A 14,963-nucleotide genomic window follows, 5' to 3' on the forward strand; every position below is an offset into this window, starting at 1 on the left:
GATACTATTCACATACAGGTAACCCTGGGCCTCGCGATGATCGGTACAAATTTTGCCCGTGATCTGGGGAAATCCTCACTAACAACCGGCTTCCCTCGCGGATAGGGCTGTCGCGCAGAGCCGGACGGCTGCAGGAAGGGGTGGGGATGCGGTTTGTTCCCAGCACTCCTGGGCTTTGCAGACTCCTCTCTGCCTGAGAAAGGTGACCTTCTGCTCCGGCAGCCTGGCGGCACGGGTCCCCGGGAGCTCGCGGTGCAGCCCCGCAGCCAGCTCCAGCCCCTCACTCCTGGTTCAGGCGGTGACGGACACGGAGATGGCGAAGGTTGGAACTAACCGGGGCGATCAGAAACGTCTTTTTAGCTAAAGTGATTTCTCCTCTGATGCAACAGGCAGCAAATCCATGAGGTTTGCTGAGCTACCCCATCTGTAGTAAACGGGGCTCAATGAGGAAAGATAAACCTCCCCAGGAGCAGCAGATGAATTTGAGGAGGCTCCTCACCGGGTTCGGAAGATCCCTGCTACAAGAGGAGGTATCTCCTGGCCTTATTGTAAGCCAGAGTGCTGGATCTTCCACAGCACTTCTTCTGGCAAGATTTTTGAGCTGAGTTCTGTGAATAAAAAGTAAACAGGCTAGAGCTCTCACCAAAACTCTTAAAAATCCCTTCATCTCTGTTACTCAAATTTCAAACTCTTAATCCCTTCACATTCCTGCGAGTTTTCCAAGGACTCCTTCAGCAGAAATGTCGTATGTTATTTTCCAAAGCAAAAAAAAATGCACAATAGCCCAGGCAATGTTCAAACACGTTGTTTTTGAACTGAAGAAACAGCCTTCCGTATCTTTCATACTTGCAGGAAACACAGAAGCAGTGCTCAGCCTCAGGTATTTTCTTCCATTTGTTCAGACGCATTGAGTGCAGAAAGCTGTAGAGCGCTTGCAGCACAGCACTGCGCTTTCTGCTGTGCAACGTAACAGGATGAGCCACTGCATCTCCGGCACAGCCGGTGAGCTGTGCCCGCATCTCGGCAGCATTTCTATATGCTGAATTGGGTATCTAGTGACTTGTACGTAATGCATCAAAACATCAACAAAGTACCAAGACATTGTATTCCATCTGATCCCTCTACTTTTTTTTTGTAATATTGAAAGCACAAATGGAAAAATGAAACTGTTTTGAGAGCCATTTCAAGTCAGTTGAGGGAGAAAGCTTTGCTTAATTTTCAAACCATGCTTTTAATATTCTTGAAGGGACAAAAGAATGTATGGAAGAGAAGTGTAATCTGCTTTAAAGATGTGAGCTCACCTCTCATTATGTTGGCCAGGTATAGAGGGAGCAGACAGAAATTTGTTAACTTTGGCTATAAAAAGCTATTTTGTTTTGAAATGTTCTCTCTTACTAAATCTGGTAATTATATGTTAAATACTTTGTAACTCTAGCTTTAAAAATAAATAACTGGCTTACTTTTTTTCTGTATGCAACCCTTCTGAGAAGTCAATCTTCTATTTTCACAGCTTTTTGCTCTTTGCTGTGTAAGTAGTGTGTATGTTTTTCCCCAACTTTCAGCTTAAGACCATTGAAATTATTGAAATTACTTTTTCAGTATTGGTGTTTTTTTAAGTTTGGACTTCTTTTTGATCCTGAGAGAGAAATATAAGCAGTGTTCCTGGCAGCTGTGCAGTTCCTTCTTCGCAGTGGAAAGCCACAGAAGATGAGACCTTCCCCTCGCCCCGTACAGCCACCAGTTCCCCTGCGGGACCGGTGCCCGGTTTGGCGGCAGGGAGCTTCTGGTGTTCCTCATTCCCACTGATGGCTCCCGACCCCTCTCCAGCCCATCTCGAGGGACGCTTGCGGGATGGTGACCCTGTACGTTGAGACCGTTGGGACCCTCTCAGCTGCTGGGAACTTGAGATGATCGGTGCAACTTCTAGTCTCAGCCACTTTGCCCAGACGCTGTCTTGGGATTCTCCAGGCCGTCCTGCTCGCCTCGGTGTGCCCTCTCTCTGTTGCAGCATTTCTCTTTCTCCTCTAGTCACCTGTGGCTCTGAAGCTTGTCTGGAGGAGACGGACCTTCCTGCGGCGCGGCCGTGGTTGGAGCCGCCTCGGTGCTGCCTGGCAGCCGGCTGGGCGGCGAGAGCGGCTGCCGTGGGGCAGCTCCCCAGAGCCTGCCCCCCCAGCCTGCGTAACACAGCACTGCTCCTTTTATTGCCCTAGTTATTCCAGTAAAACCTGCCATGAGCTCTGTTAATAGTTGGGTTCATGCATCTCCTCCGGTGTGCAATGGCCGTTTCTCGACAGACAGAGCTGCCTGTGTGCAAAGGCTCCTTTTGCTGCGGCCAGCAGCCGGAGCTGCCCCTCCTGCACCAGCAATGCTCCTCTCCGAGCTCCTGGCTCCGAAAAGCCAGCAGGAGCTCGCTGTTCGCTGTGCATCATGTTAACAGATGAAAATAACTGATTGATCTTTGATTTCCTACTCTTTGTGCTGGCTTTACTTGTCTGGTAACGTTCGTGACCTCTGGTGATGCTGGCACGGTGCCTGCTTACCCCGAACACTCGCCTTCGTGCCAGGCCTCTGTGCTCAGAGGCTCATTTCTGGTCTGTGTCAGTGTTAAGCAGGGATTATAGTTTATTAACTAAAGAAAAGCAAGTAGTTGGTCAGAGAGCTTTAATAGTTCTTGCTCTCGTAATCGTTGTTCCCTGTGCCCTGAGACTGTGCCAAGAGTTGAAATCTGGCTGTAGCCGTGTCTCTTTTCCCAAGCCATTTAATTGATTTAATTATGTCCTTTGAGTTATTTTCTGCATGAGGCTTTGGCATTCCTGTCACGGAGGAGACCCTATAAATATGTATTGTATGTTTAGCAGTCAGGGATCCATCGGCAGCGCAGCTGGATCCCGTGTGCCGAGATCTGCCCGGCCCCTCCGCAGCTGCCCGGCAGCGCCAACAGCCGGGAACAGTGGTCGTTGTGCGGCAGCCTGGGCAGCTCTGCCCCTGCATCGCCAGTGTGCGCGCTTTTCGGCGGGGTGGCTGCGAGCGTGGCAGAGCACTCGGCATGGCTCTCGGACGGGTTTGGCCATTAGGAGTTAGAAGCCATTTGCCTGCGGAGAACCTGCCACCCTCCAAACCTTGCGGGCCATGGCAGGAACACGCATGTCCGAGCCAGGGCAGAGCCGCACACAGCAAAGATGGACAGGAAGATGTGCTGCGTTGGTGTTTGTGGGCTTCTGTGTGTGACTCCAGAGTCATTTAAGCTCCCTTTTCCCAGGTTGTTGTCTGTGCTAGCTGCTCACAGACTGCTGCTGGTTTTATGAGAGTATGGCAGAAGGCATCGCTTTCCCTGCAAACCAAAGTAAATAAACACAAGAATGAAAATTTGGGTCAATGACATCCTTTTGGCTGAGAAACTTGTTAGAAAATGAAATTATGATGGGTTTCTTTCAATATGAATTGAGTATTTCCAAAAGTCTCCAAGCTACATGCCTGAAGCAGTTACTTTCCTGCCTGGTGACCAGAGTTTGTAGCCTCCCCACCAGTTCTAGCTTTATGGCCAATAACATCACATATATTTTGCTTGTAAAATGTCTGAAAACTCTTCGCTCAGGTATACTCTAACATTGTGCCTGCTGGGCAGAGGTGGAAATAGAGGTGATGTCTGTTCTGAGCTGTCCTTTCTGAGACATTGCCAGAGCTTATTAATGATAGTGCAGAAAGCAGAGGTGACAAGACCTGAAGAAAATAATTTAGGTCATCTTTGGTTAATTAGTGCAGGATTGCTCCCTGTTCTCTAATTCCCAGAGCTCTGACCAGCACAACTAAAATGGACAGAGCAGTGGGGGAGTCTTCACCTTTTAGTTAAAAAAAATAAAACCAACCAACCAAACAACCCTTTATCCCCAGCTGCAGAGTGGGGATAATGTTCAAAGTGATGGCAGGGAAAAAGAGCCCGCCAGCCGTACAGGCTGCGTTGGAATTACACCACCTTTTTTCCAGCACTTGCAGATAGCGGTGGGTTGGTGCACCCGCAGAGCGTAGGCGGGTGGGCGTGCAGGGAAGCTGCCCGCAGGACCCCAGTGGCCTCTGGTCCTGGGACGGTGCGTGGCGCACGGGTGGGATGCGGGATGTGGGAACAGAGGCTCCTTCACGTTCTCACTTGGCCTCGGACGCGTAGTCATTGCAAGGCCTGTAAGCCATCGCTTAGCCTCATTATTTCCTGTTATGTCTTGCTTATATCACCACCTGTAAAACTGGCACACGGGAAAAACTGTGAGCCCTGGTTAATGTTTGCTGTGTCCTTTTAGGGGCTAATGTTATTAATCCACAGGCAAAGAAGCTGTTGAAATGTCACCCTAAATTTGATGTTAAAACATTAATTTCAGCCTCCTTCTCGAGGGAGGCTGAGAAGTTTGGTGTTATGAGGGCTCATGTCCTGCTGAAACATCCCCAAGGGTTTGTAATGCATCGGGGTTAACTGGCGGAGAATATTCAGTGCTGAGCTTCAGGAGGTGGGAACTTTTCTCAATTTCCTTTTATCCTCTGCAAATGCCCCTCTCTCCCTTCCCCCTTTCTCCCCCCCACCCCCTTTTCTCTTTATAAAGCTGGAATTCTTCCAGACTCTGCTCTGGGCTTGCAAGAAAACTTTACTGTGTAAATTTGCTCTTTGTGTTGGGAGTCCTTTGTTTAAACAGCATTGTGAGCTTGCTGGGGAGGGATGGAAAGAGGGGGAGCTGGGAGGAAGAATTTGAAAAGCCCTGACCCCTGATGAATAAAATCCAGCACATTAACACATTCTTCAATAAATTCATGATTGCAGATAAGGTGGGAGTCCCCAGGGCCGGGCTTTTCATTAACCCCCTGCTGGCTAACCCAAACAGACGGCAGTGTTTTGTTAGCGCGCTAGGACAAGCAGACCCCTTCTGTGGCGGAGGGGCCGAGTGCGCATGGGGAGATCTCCTATAGGAAGCCAGGTTACAAAATGGGACTCTATTTCAGAACAAACTCCTTTTGGTTAGTTTGATGAGATTACAGAAGGGAAAAGGCTTTAACAAGGGGCTTATTGAAGCTAAGTAACTCTTCTGAATACAGTGAGGACCAGGGCAGAAAACATATGATTCCCAAGTAAATAGGCGCCTCTACAGTATGGCTAAAACAACAAAGCTGGACATGCTCAGCATGGTTATTATGTGGCGTGCGGGAACGCTTGGAGGCATGAACACGTGTGGGACTCCTGCGATAACCTGCGCATGGCAGCAGGCACGCGGCCCGGCACCGCCGGCCAGGGCTGCTGCGGCGCCCACGCGTCCCTTCATGCCGCTTAGCATCCATGCGCTGCTCTGGGCCGCAAAGCAGAGTTCGTTTGTTCGCAACAGGCCGTTTAACCTCCGGCAGACTCCGAGTTGTGAGGGTGCCGGTCCAACGCTGCATGTTCGCATGGCGGAGGGCTGGCGGGGCTCGCCACTCCCTGCGCCACCTCCTGCCCACACAGGCCTTGGTGTTGCCCGCAAGCACAATGCGGTGAGCCAGGCTGGTGTCCCTGCTCCCGCTGGAGGATGCCCAGATCCCCTCCTTGCTGCTGCCAGCAAACCTGCTCCCTGTTTAGGAGTGCTTGGGCAAGCTTATGTCCATTTGTTCCTGCGCTGGGATTACCCTTTTGCTTGAGCAACTGCTCTTCCTAGCATTCATCTACCCAATGCATTTGTACAGAAGAGCCGTGTCCCTTCTCAGCCGTCGCTGTGGGGCACCAGGTGAGCCGGGCTGTTAGCCCCCGCACACAGTCCAGCCCCGCACCCCTGTGCCCCCGGCACCCCTCTTTGCACCCGCCTCAAAGGCACTGCGTCCCCGCCAGCCGCACCGCACTCTGCAGCATGCTGGCGTTGGAGAGAGGAGCCGGGACACATGCACTATGTCAGCAGTGTGCGTTGCACCTCTTGCTATGTTTTAGGCTTTGAAACCTTATTTGTTCTTCTCCTTTCCGAGTGGAAAGCCTACTTGGGAAATATTTTGCTTTTCTGGAGACCTATGCCCAAAAATGCCTCCCTCCCATACTAGGAAGGTCTTCTGGGTTGTTTATTAGAATATTTGCATTTTTAAATGGTCTGAATTCTGGCTTGTGCTCCCAAATCTTGGTCTGCCCAGCAACTCAGAGTATCACTCAGCCCAAAGAAATGTGTTTTGGGATGAAACCCAGAAAAATAATAATTTTGTCTCAGGTTCCTGCTGCCTGCCAGTAATAATGCTGTGCCTTTCTCAGGCTGCCGTTGCACGCGCCTGCCTGTCTCCCTGGGAGGTAACGTGTCTGGTAGTAGACTCCAAGCCTTTCACAGAGCAGCTCATGCCCAAGTGAATCCTGTCCTTTGGGAATAAAACCGGCTGTTCTGCCTGGGAGCGGCATACCCGCACACAGAATCAGCTGGAGACAGCACTTCTGCACGAGGGCTCTGCAGCGCTGAAGGCTGGAGGCTGCAGGCAGCATCAGCCCTGGCAACTCCTACCTTCTGACTTCGCAGACCTAGCCTTCTTCTAATGCTGCTTTTTGCTATGCAACTTCATTTACGGATGATATATAATTTCAAATTATTTCCTGTCGCTGCTAACAGAAGCATTTTGTTAATTTCCATGGAAAATAATTCCTCTCCTTTAGAGGAACTGAATGTGTTCCAGACCTGACTGTGCTCCTGGCCCCATCGGCGTTGCGTCTCCTCTCGTACATGCAAGGAAACACCACGCACATACGTGGTTGAACCCTCCTAGGGAAAAGAGCGAGGAATGAGCTATCCTTTCTTGCAAGCTCCCTGCCCTGCTCATGGGCAGGCCCACGTGTACGAGAGCCATTCCTGCAGCTCCAGAGAAGCTAGCAAAGTTGTGGGGAGGACCAGCAAGGTGTCCAGGCTGTGTGGGGGTGTGAGCATTTTGGGTCAGGGGGATCTTGGCTCCTGCTGTGTCACGGCGGAGCTGAGAGATGCTAGATTTGGATTGTGGCAGTGCCCGTGCCCCTGCGTGTGCCTGCTAGAGCCTCAGGCTTTGTGCTGTGCTCCTCAGCTGCTCTGCTGGCGGCTCTGCAGCGATATTGGGGAAACGGTCGACAATTTAAGCCTGAAATCCCTTGTAAGCAAATACCATGTCTGCTGTGGCCTTCTCTCCCAGCAGCACAGTGAGCAAATGTGGCAGGGGCTGCTTTTCAGTCTGTTTTAAACTATTTAAATTTCCAAGGTTAATAAAGGTAGAGAGACGTGTGTTATATTTGTAATTAAATCAAATGATCTCAACTCATGGACCCTCCAGGTTCCTTATTCTTGATGTGGTGAGATTAGGAATTGCCAGTTTCCCTAATTAACGGCTGATACCCTCTGCTCTGAGATCTCCCTGTGTCTAGCACAATGCTCTGCACGGGTTTCAGCCTGAAGTAACCCCAGTAGCTTGCACTGTGTGTGAATAACCTCCTAAACGTGTTTGCCTTGTAAGCTTGATACACCTTATCAAGGCTCTTGCTTACAAGCCCTTGTGAAGGCAGCCTATTGTGTTGAGAGATTACTGCTGCTTCAGTGCAATTTAATATTTTACCATTGCTCCATCTCATTGACAAGAAGCACCTGGAAGAGGAAAAACCTGGTTGTTTGGGTATGTAGAAACGGGCTCAGGCTCCGGCTGTGGGCGCCTGTGAATCACTGCCTGTTCGCCTTGTGCCAGGCTGAGGGGCATTTCCTTCTGAATATCCCAAAAAGCCCTCTCCCGGTGCTGCTGTCCTAGCAAAGGGAGTGGGTTTAATGTTTTGCACGCATGGCTCTGCGGGGCTGACATGTTTGACTGGAAGGAGCAGTCGCAGCTCCTTCCCATGGAAAATCCATCTGTTCCCCTGCATTCCCTGGTGCGTGGGGTCTCGGTGCTGGGGCGGGGGCGACAGCAGAGCGGGTATTATTTGCCGTGCACCCTGCTCGGCTGAGTGACGCTGTGCCGCGCTGGAGGTGGTTAGGAGGGGTCACTCAGGCATGTTCCCCCCCTTCCTTTTCCTTCACTTGTTATTTGAGACTTTGCTTTGTAAGAAAAGCCTATTTTTTACACGTTGGAGCTGTGTTATTCATTCCCTTTGGCTGTGTTCGTGCTCCGCAGAGGGCTGCGGAGCCCCTTGGGAAAGCCCCGAGGGCAGCCTGTGCCGGAGGGACAGGGCCCAGGTGCCAGGGCCGGGCTCGGCAGCGGGGCGCTGCAGAAAGGGTCTTTTCAGGGTGGAGGTCTGGGGATTAATCTGAAGGCAAGGGTGTTGAGTTTTTTTCCCCCTGGAATAATTTAAGTTCAGCTCTTTTCAGACACTGGGAACCCTCCAGCAGGACTGCAGAGGGATGGTTGCGAGGCAGCCGGAGCGTGCTCACCACTCCCCAGCCAGCCCCAGGACTGCCGAGCCTCGCCGAGCCGAACGCGGGCGCCGGCTGCAGGAGTGCTGCCCGTGCTGGGGACGGCTGCGTGGACTCCCAGCCTCAGCCCCGACCGCGCCTGGCTGACGTCTGCTCATCTCAGCAGGATCTCGGTTTCGGGTTGGCCTCCCTCATGGACCAGCAGCGCGTGCTGGTGCTGGCAGCCCGTGGCGCGGACTGGGATGGTGTTGCTCTCCATCCTGAGCAGGCTGTTGTTGAACAGTCATTAACTGATGGTAACCGGGCCAGTGGCTGGTCTGGCTGGGTGGGTGGTCAGCACGGGCGCTGCTTCCCAGCTCGCTGGTCCATGCACGCGTGGGTGCAGCAGGTCTTCCATCCGCGTGGCCGGCACATCCCCAGGAGGTAACACATGGCCAGGGGATGGCACAGGTAGCTGCTGGCCTGACAATGAAGGCATTTTATCTTAATTTGAGCTGTTAAGAAGTATTCCTTTTTCTGTGATTTATGGTGCAAAGATCAGGCCAAGAGACCCACGCGGGTCCGGCACAGCTCACAGGGAGCATTCCCGGTCGGACTCCGGCGGGGCCGTTACAGCCTGTAATGGGGCCGGCTTGGCCTTTCAGCACTTTAAAGGCTGTTTGTGTTTGATGGGCTGATGCGTATCAAATGCAATCCAGCTTCCCACTGTCTGCTCTGTCAGCCCCCTGATGTTGGCCTTTGACAGATAAAGCACCCCCTCCCCGAATTTCTGATTTCACACTGATGCACAAACATTCTTTGGCAATTTGAGCCCATTGTATTAAAGTAGTTAAATTCCTTAAGCATGTGCCTCTGAGAATACAGTGGTGATATTCATTACAGAAATATCAGTGTGGTGGCAGCGCTGGCTATCTGGCTGTGTCAGGAGACCCGTAGCCGTGACAGTTCCATCGGACTTTGAGCCGGTAGGAAAGCTCCTGCGGGCTGCAGATGAGCCCATGCCACGAGTGCACAGAACTGAGGACGCTGCTGCACGTACCGAAACACACTGATGTCCTTCGCTGTCTGTAGCACTCCTGCAGCATGCACATCCATGCGTTCTAGTGAGTGTCCTCATCCTTCGTGTGCCTGAAGACGCAATACTCGCATAGCCCAAGGAGTCTGGGGTGTGGACCGGCTGCTGTGGCAGTGGGGGGGAGATGAATGAGGGAGTGTTAAAACGTCTTTCTTGCAAAGTGCCTTTGCCTTTATGTTGGATCTCAGAGAAAGCACTTTGGCCATCCTAATTTCAGCACATTGTGGGACTTGGCAATTGGACCTGGTCTGGAAGCCTCTTTTCCCACCCAAGAGTGCCTACTGGGTCCAGGAGCAGCCTGGGAATCAGGAAAAAAGGTCCCAGGAAGGGAAGCAGCTTTGGGAAATGGAAGAATTTAATTGTTCTTTGCTAAATGGGAGATCTGGAGGGGGGCACCATTGCTGGGATCTGCTACAGTTCTGCATCTGATCTGCTACCCCTTGCCTCAGAAACTACCCTGTGTGATGTAGTCACTCGTGAGTTAAGATTTAGTTTCAAATGTCTTAAGTTATTATCGATGCTTGAAAAGGTTACATCTGCAACTCATTTTCTATGTCATTGACGTTCTTTTCTGACAAATAATTTCAGAAATATGCAGCAAAATGTTTTGGCCTACAAATGCTGCAGCTCACCAAGTGTGCAGACCACATCTTTACACATTTTGTAAGAAAAAGCTTAACTCCTCATGTGCTCTCACAGCTCTGCCTGCCTCAGGGAGGCACGAGGGTGATGCGAAGCTCTTGCTGCTGACCAGACCTTGCTGCTAACGCAGTGCCCATGGGGTGATGTGAGGCACGGTGGAGCAGAGGGTGTGGGGGCAGGAGCACTGCCCCCTCCACCACTCTCCGTCGGGGCTGGCATGGGTTGGGGCTGTGGAGGGCTGGCCATGTTCTGCTCTCCAGTGCTCAATGCACGATGGAAACCCAAGGAAAGAAAACAGGTAGGTGACCTGTTCTAGTGACAGCCACGTCTTTGGTTCTAGAGAAACATGGTTTGGGAAGGGAATACTCTTGGGTGCCAGTTCTCTATAGGTTTGTTGACACCCAGGCTTTAAAGTGCAGGTGTTATGTGGTATCAAGACCTGAAAGGGTTTCAGACATCACGCAAGCAACAGATCTGAGGAGAGAATTGGATCATTTTGCTGGGGTAGTCAGACACTGTATTTGCCACTGTGTCCCAAGGCACTACTTGTGGCTGTGGCCGGGCCGCTCTGTTACTCGGATCACAGGCGTACTCCTGGCAGCTGTACAACGGCAGGGGGAAGTGCTTTCACTAGGCTTCCCAGCTGCTGTCACAACGTGGTAATGATTTCAGGGAGACATAATCCAGATTGTTTGAATGAGAAAGCAATAAGTGACCTTGGCTTTCTGGTTAATGCCCAGGTGTATGAAGGGGAAATAATAGAGAGTTGCCTCTAGGAATCATCATCAAAGCCAAGCATCATTCATGTAATTTGCTTTGGAAGGTGGAACTTGTCTTTTTATTTACAAAGCACTGCTGATGTCCAAGATAACATTTATATCAGATGGGAGCTTTTAAAGTGCTGCTCAGACAGGGCTGCTGACCTTCTTCTGGTCTTATTAAATGTTACGCATTTGACACACTCTCTTCTGTTATCTAAATTACCAGCCTGGCTGAGAAAGGTGGCTGCTGTAGCGAGCTGGGTGAGGTTAGATGTCATCTGAGTGTCTGCTTGATATGCCTTTGCAGGCAGAGCTCAGCAGGAACTTTGCTATTGGGATGAAAGCCGTAGCTTAATCTATGGGCAGTTTGAAATAACTTCATTGTAGAGTGGTATCCAGAGTGAAGATGGGACTCCACAGGAACGCTTCCCTTTCCCCAGCTTGCCTTTGTTGTTGCTACTTTGGTGAATATTAAGAGGGGTTGCTGACCCTTGCAAGCCTGTGACCTCTGTATCTGAAAGGCTGGTGGAGGACAGCCTTCTTCTCAACCTTGCCGAGCCAGTCTTTCCTCAGCGCTCGCCTTTCTTTGCCAGTGTGATACTATGGAAATGCAAGCTATGGAAATGCACCTTCAGAACTGCCACCCTTGGAGCAGATTTGGTGTGCTCCCACCATGTGTGGCTGACCACTCTGCTTTGCATCCCTCAGGCAGAGTCATGCCTTCTCCGAGAAGGGAATCAGCAGGCAGTCTGGCTCACATCCTGCAAGTAAGACCTGGTGGATCATGTGGCTGATAAGAAGGTCCAAAGAGTGCAGAGGAAACTTATCTGGGAAGAATGTGGGAGGCACACAGCTAAAGGCTGCACATTCACCTAAGGAAATTGCATACAAAAGTCTGCAGTGACTCATCTAAATGTGGAGTAGCGTTGCTGTGTGCCATTACATTCTGCATGCACAGGCTGCCTGTCCATCACTTGCCATCTTAAAGCCTGGTTTTTTAATCATAAAGGATAATACTTAGAATATAATACGTTAGTTTTGGAGAAGGTAAAGTGAGGGACCAGATTTTAATTTTACAATGTCTTCCTGTTTCAGGAGCTGTGGCACCCTGAGTGTACGTTTGGAGCTGCAGGTTCTCATTTCCCTGAGGTAGTTCCTGCTGAAGCTGGGCAAGCTTCTCACTCAGTGTGCACTTAGGCACAGCATCTCTCCTCCTGCAGATGTGAGAATTTGTTCCTTCCAGGAGCGAGACGCTTGGGAGGGAATTTGATGAATTCAGTGGAAAGGTTCAGGTTCACTGCACAAGGAGGAAAGGGTTGTGCGAGTAGATCCTGCAACATCCACTAATGCCATGGAAGTTACCATAATGGGCCTTGGCTGTATTGCGAGAGCCAGTGAGAATAAAGCTGGTTTTTGTTTCCTTTGCATTGGTTGGTAGCTGCTCCCACCACAACTTTTTCCTGCAGGTTTGCTGAGCCGAATCATTTAGAGTGAGCTATGTCTAACAGGTAGGGCTAAACTTATGGCGTGCATAGATTAACCAGACAGTAGGCAGACAGTTCGGTGTGAAATCCTCTCACTGCTTGCTTTTATTTCTATTTTCACATGCAGGTTGAAGTTCTCCACAGAAACTAGTCTTAGGAACACTGACAGTATCTGAGGGGAAGCCCAGCCAACACCCCCCAGGAGCACAGGGCCCCCCGCGCTGAGGTCCAGGCTCACCCCATGCCCGGTCTGGCTCACGTACATGCTGTGTTCCACCGTGGATGCAGTAGTCCTTGTGCCTGGGGACAGCTGCAGCCAGGGCTGTCCCCATCAGCCCTCCTTCATCTCTATGCAAACCACCCGTGATCAGCTGTGTTGCGCAGTCCTGGCTAGGTTTCGCTTATGCACATTAAAGCAACAGCTGGCTCCTAGATGACTCTGGAGAGTGGTCCCTTCATTAGTGACTGGCCCATCATTATGGAGCAGCATTTGGAGAAGCCACCCTTACCTGCAAGATGGCCAGAGTTCATGAAAGTTAAACAGTGTTGCACATATTTGCCTTGTTCTTGATGTGTTGGCACAAGTTTTTGTCCTGTAAATTTGGGAGCCCTGTGCTGGGGAAAGTTATAATGGCAGGTGTTAACTTTTATTAATTGTGTGAATGGCTTTTTTTTCCCCTCTGAGGTATAGGTATTGGGTAATTCTATTGTTTATTGCACTTAATGGGACATTAATCAACAGACCTGGAGGAGCCAGTGCACTCCCAATGGGCTATGTGTTCTGCTTAGTGTCTTAATTCCAGGTATGATGTTAATTATCATATAAGCTCTGGAAGCATCCAGTTTCTGTAACACCCATCCTCACAAGCTGTAGCCTCACAGGAAGAATTTGAAATTATATCCTTTGCTTCCCCACTTCCCATGCACTGCAGCCGGAGCTCCTATTGCTGTTCCTTTATGAAGGTAAACTTACGGGCTAAAACCTAACTTACTCTTTTAAACCAACCTCTTAGAAAGACCAGAAGAACAAATTGTAATGCCACAGCATTGCCTCTGCCAGCCTTAGCTTGTGGGATTGATCTGGGGACAAAACAGACAATTTGTTTGAAATTGAGCTTTGAACCCTGCCTTGCTTTCCTCTCATATGTGAGATGAACCCTGTCATCTGTGCCACCTTGCAGTGTTTAAGGGGGGAGCAGAAAGCTACAGGGTTTTACCTCATGTGACAGGATTCTGCTGTCATATATGGTATAGGGATGGGTTGTTCCAAACTTTCAAATTGCAAAGAGCTAGTGGCCTTCTAGATGATGGCCCATGACTTTTCAACCTAAAGGCATCCATATGCTGTACAGAAAGTAACTGGTCCAGTTTTCCAAAATGGCTGTTTTGAACCAGGAAGTTTCCATTTGGAAAGCAGGACAATGGAGGTATGGAGAGAGGGACTGCTTCTGAGCTGCAAAGTGCCTTCAGGAGAAGGAAGTATCAGAGCTGGATGTTTCCCAGAACTGGACACGGGTGTCTTGTATCAGAGCCAGACTGTCCTGCAAACATCTTGTGAAAAGCAATGAACAGTGGAGCAAATCTTTTGCCCCTCCACCCCCGCTGTTCTCGCCACTGATGAAGCAGTAAGGTGCGAGTTTGACGTACCTTGTCATCAATAGCCGTTGCAATCTAAGACCTTTATTGATATGCCTTTGCACAAGACCAGGAGCTGGAAGCTCTAGCTCCAAACCTTTTGCTTTAACAGCTACTTATTTCTTTTGACGTTTTATGAGAAGGTGCCCAGTGAGGCAAGACAACAACTTTAAAAATTGGCTCTCTTTTGGTTAACACAGCTGACTTGAGCCCCCCAAGTCATTTTCATGGCTCTGAGAAAGCATAACGTAAAGGTAGATTGTAACATAATGATCGCAGTCTTATCTCTTTCATCTGTATTTTGAATGCTTTTCTTAATGACAGTAAATATTTGTCCTTCAGCTAACAAAGTTTTCTTTTCTTAAAAATTTCTAGCATACTGGATTACTGTAATTTAGTTCTTGTGTTTGTATTTTACACTTGTATTTTTTCCATCTTACTTTTGTTCTCGCTCTGCAGTGCTGAAAGTTTGACATTGTACCATCTTCTTTTCAGGTGGAATCATGTCTGCAGAGTAGAAATGCACCTCCTGCTCTTGCAGCTCAAGCTGTGAGATCTTTTTGCAGAGAGGAAGGCATGTCATGAACAGTCTTTCACAAGGTCCCTGCCCCATCAGGTCTTGAGAGTTTTTGAACTTCTCTCCCTTTGGGGATCTCTGCTTTGCTGCCTAAGAACTGTCAGAGGATGTTACTGTTTTCCTCTGTTTGGTGAGGATGTTCCCTAAGATTTTCTCCCATTAATCCAGCCGCATTAGGAAGTGCAGTGCAAGGCTCACACTGCTTAAGTGAATCTGGTCTTGGTGTTGGAGCCCTCATGACGGACAGTAATGAGATGCTGAATGGATTTGTAATGAAAACCCAACTGGCTGAGTGTGCAGGGTGGCAGTATAGTGGCTGCTGTAATCTTTCTGCTTTGCAAATATGTTAGCAGCCATGAGGATTTTTTAATGTTTCATGATATTTAGGAAAGTTTTGTCTCTAAAATCCGGCAAAATATGTCCCAGGCTTCCTCCTGTACAGTATCTGTCAGC

General features: G+C 49.7%; 1 protein-coding gene across 1 annotated transcript in view; it reads left to right on the forward strand.

The window, feature by feature from the left end:
* MN1 (MN1 proto-oncogene, transcriptional regulator) overlaps positions 1-14,963 on the forward strand; it is a 114,739-nt gene that overhangs the window by 41,050 nt on the left and 58,726 nt on the right. The window lies entirely within an intron of this gene.

This window comes from Calonectris borealis, chromosome 18 (genome assembly GCF_964195595.1).
Source record: "Calonectris borealis chromosome 18, bCalBor7.hap1.2, whole genome shotgun sequence".
NCBI lineage: Eukaryota > Metazoa > Chordata > Aves > Procellariiformes > Procellariidae > Calonectris > Calonectris borealis.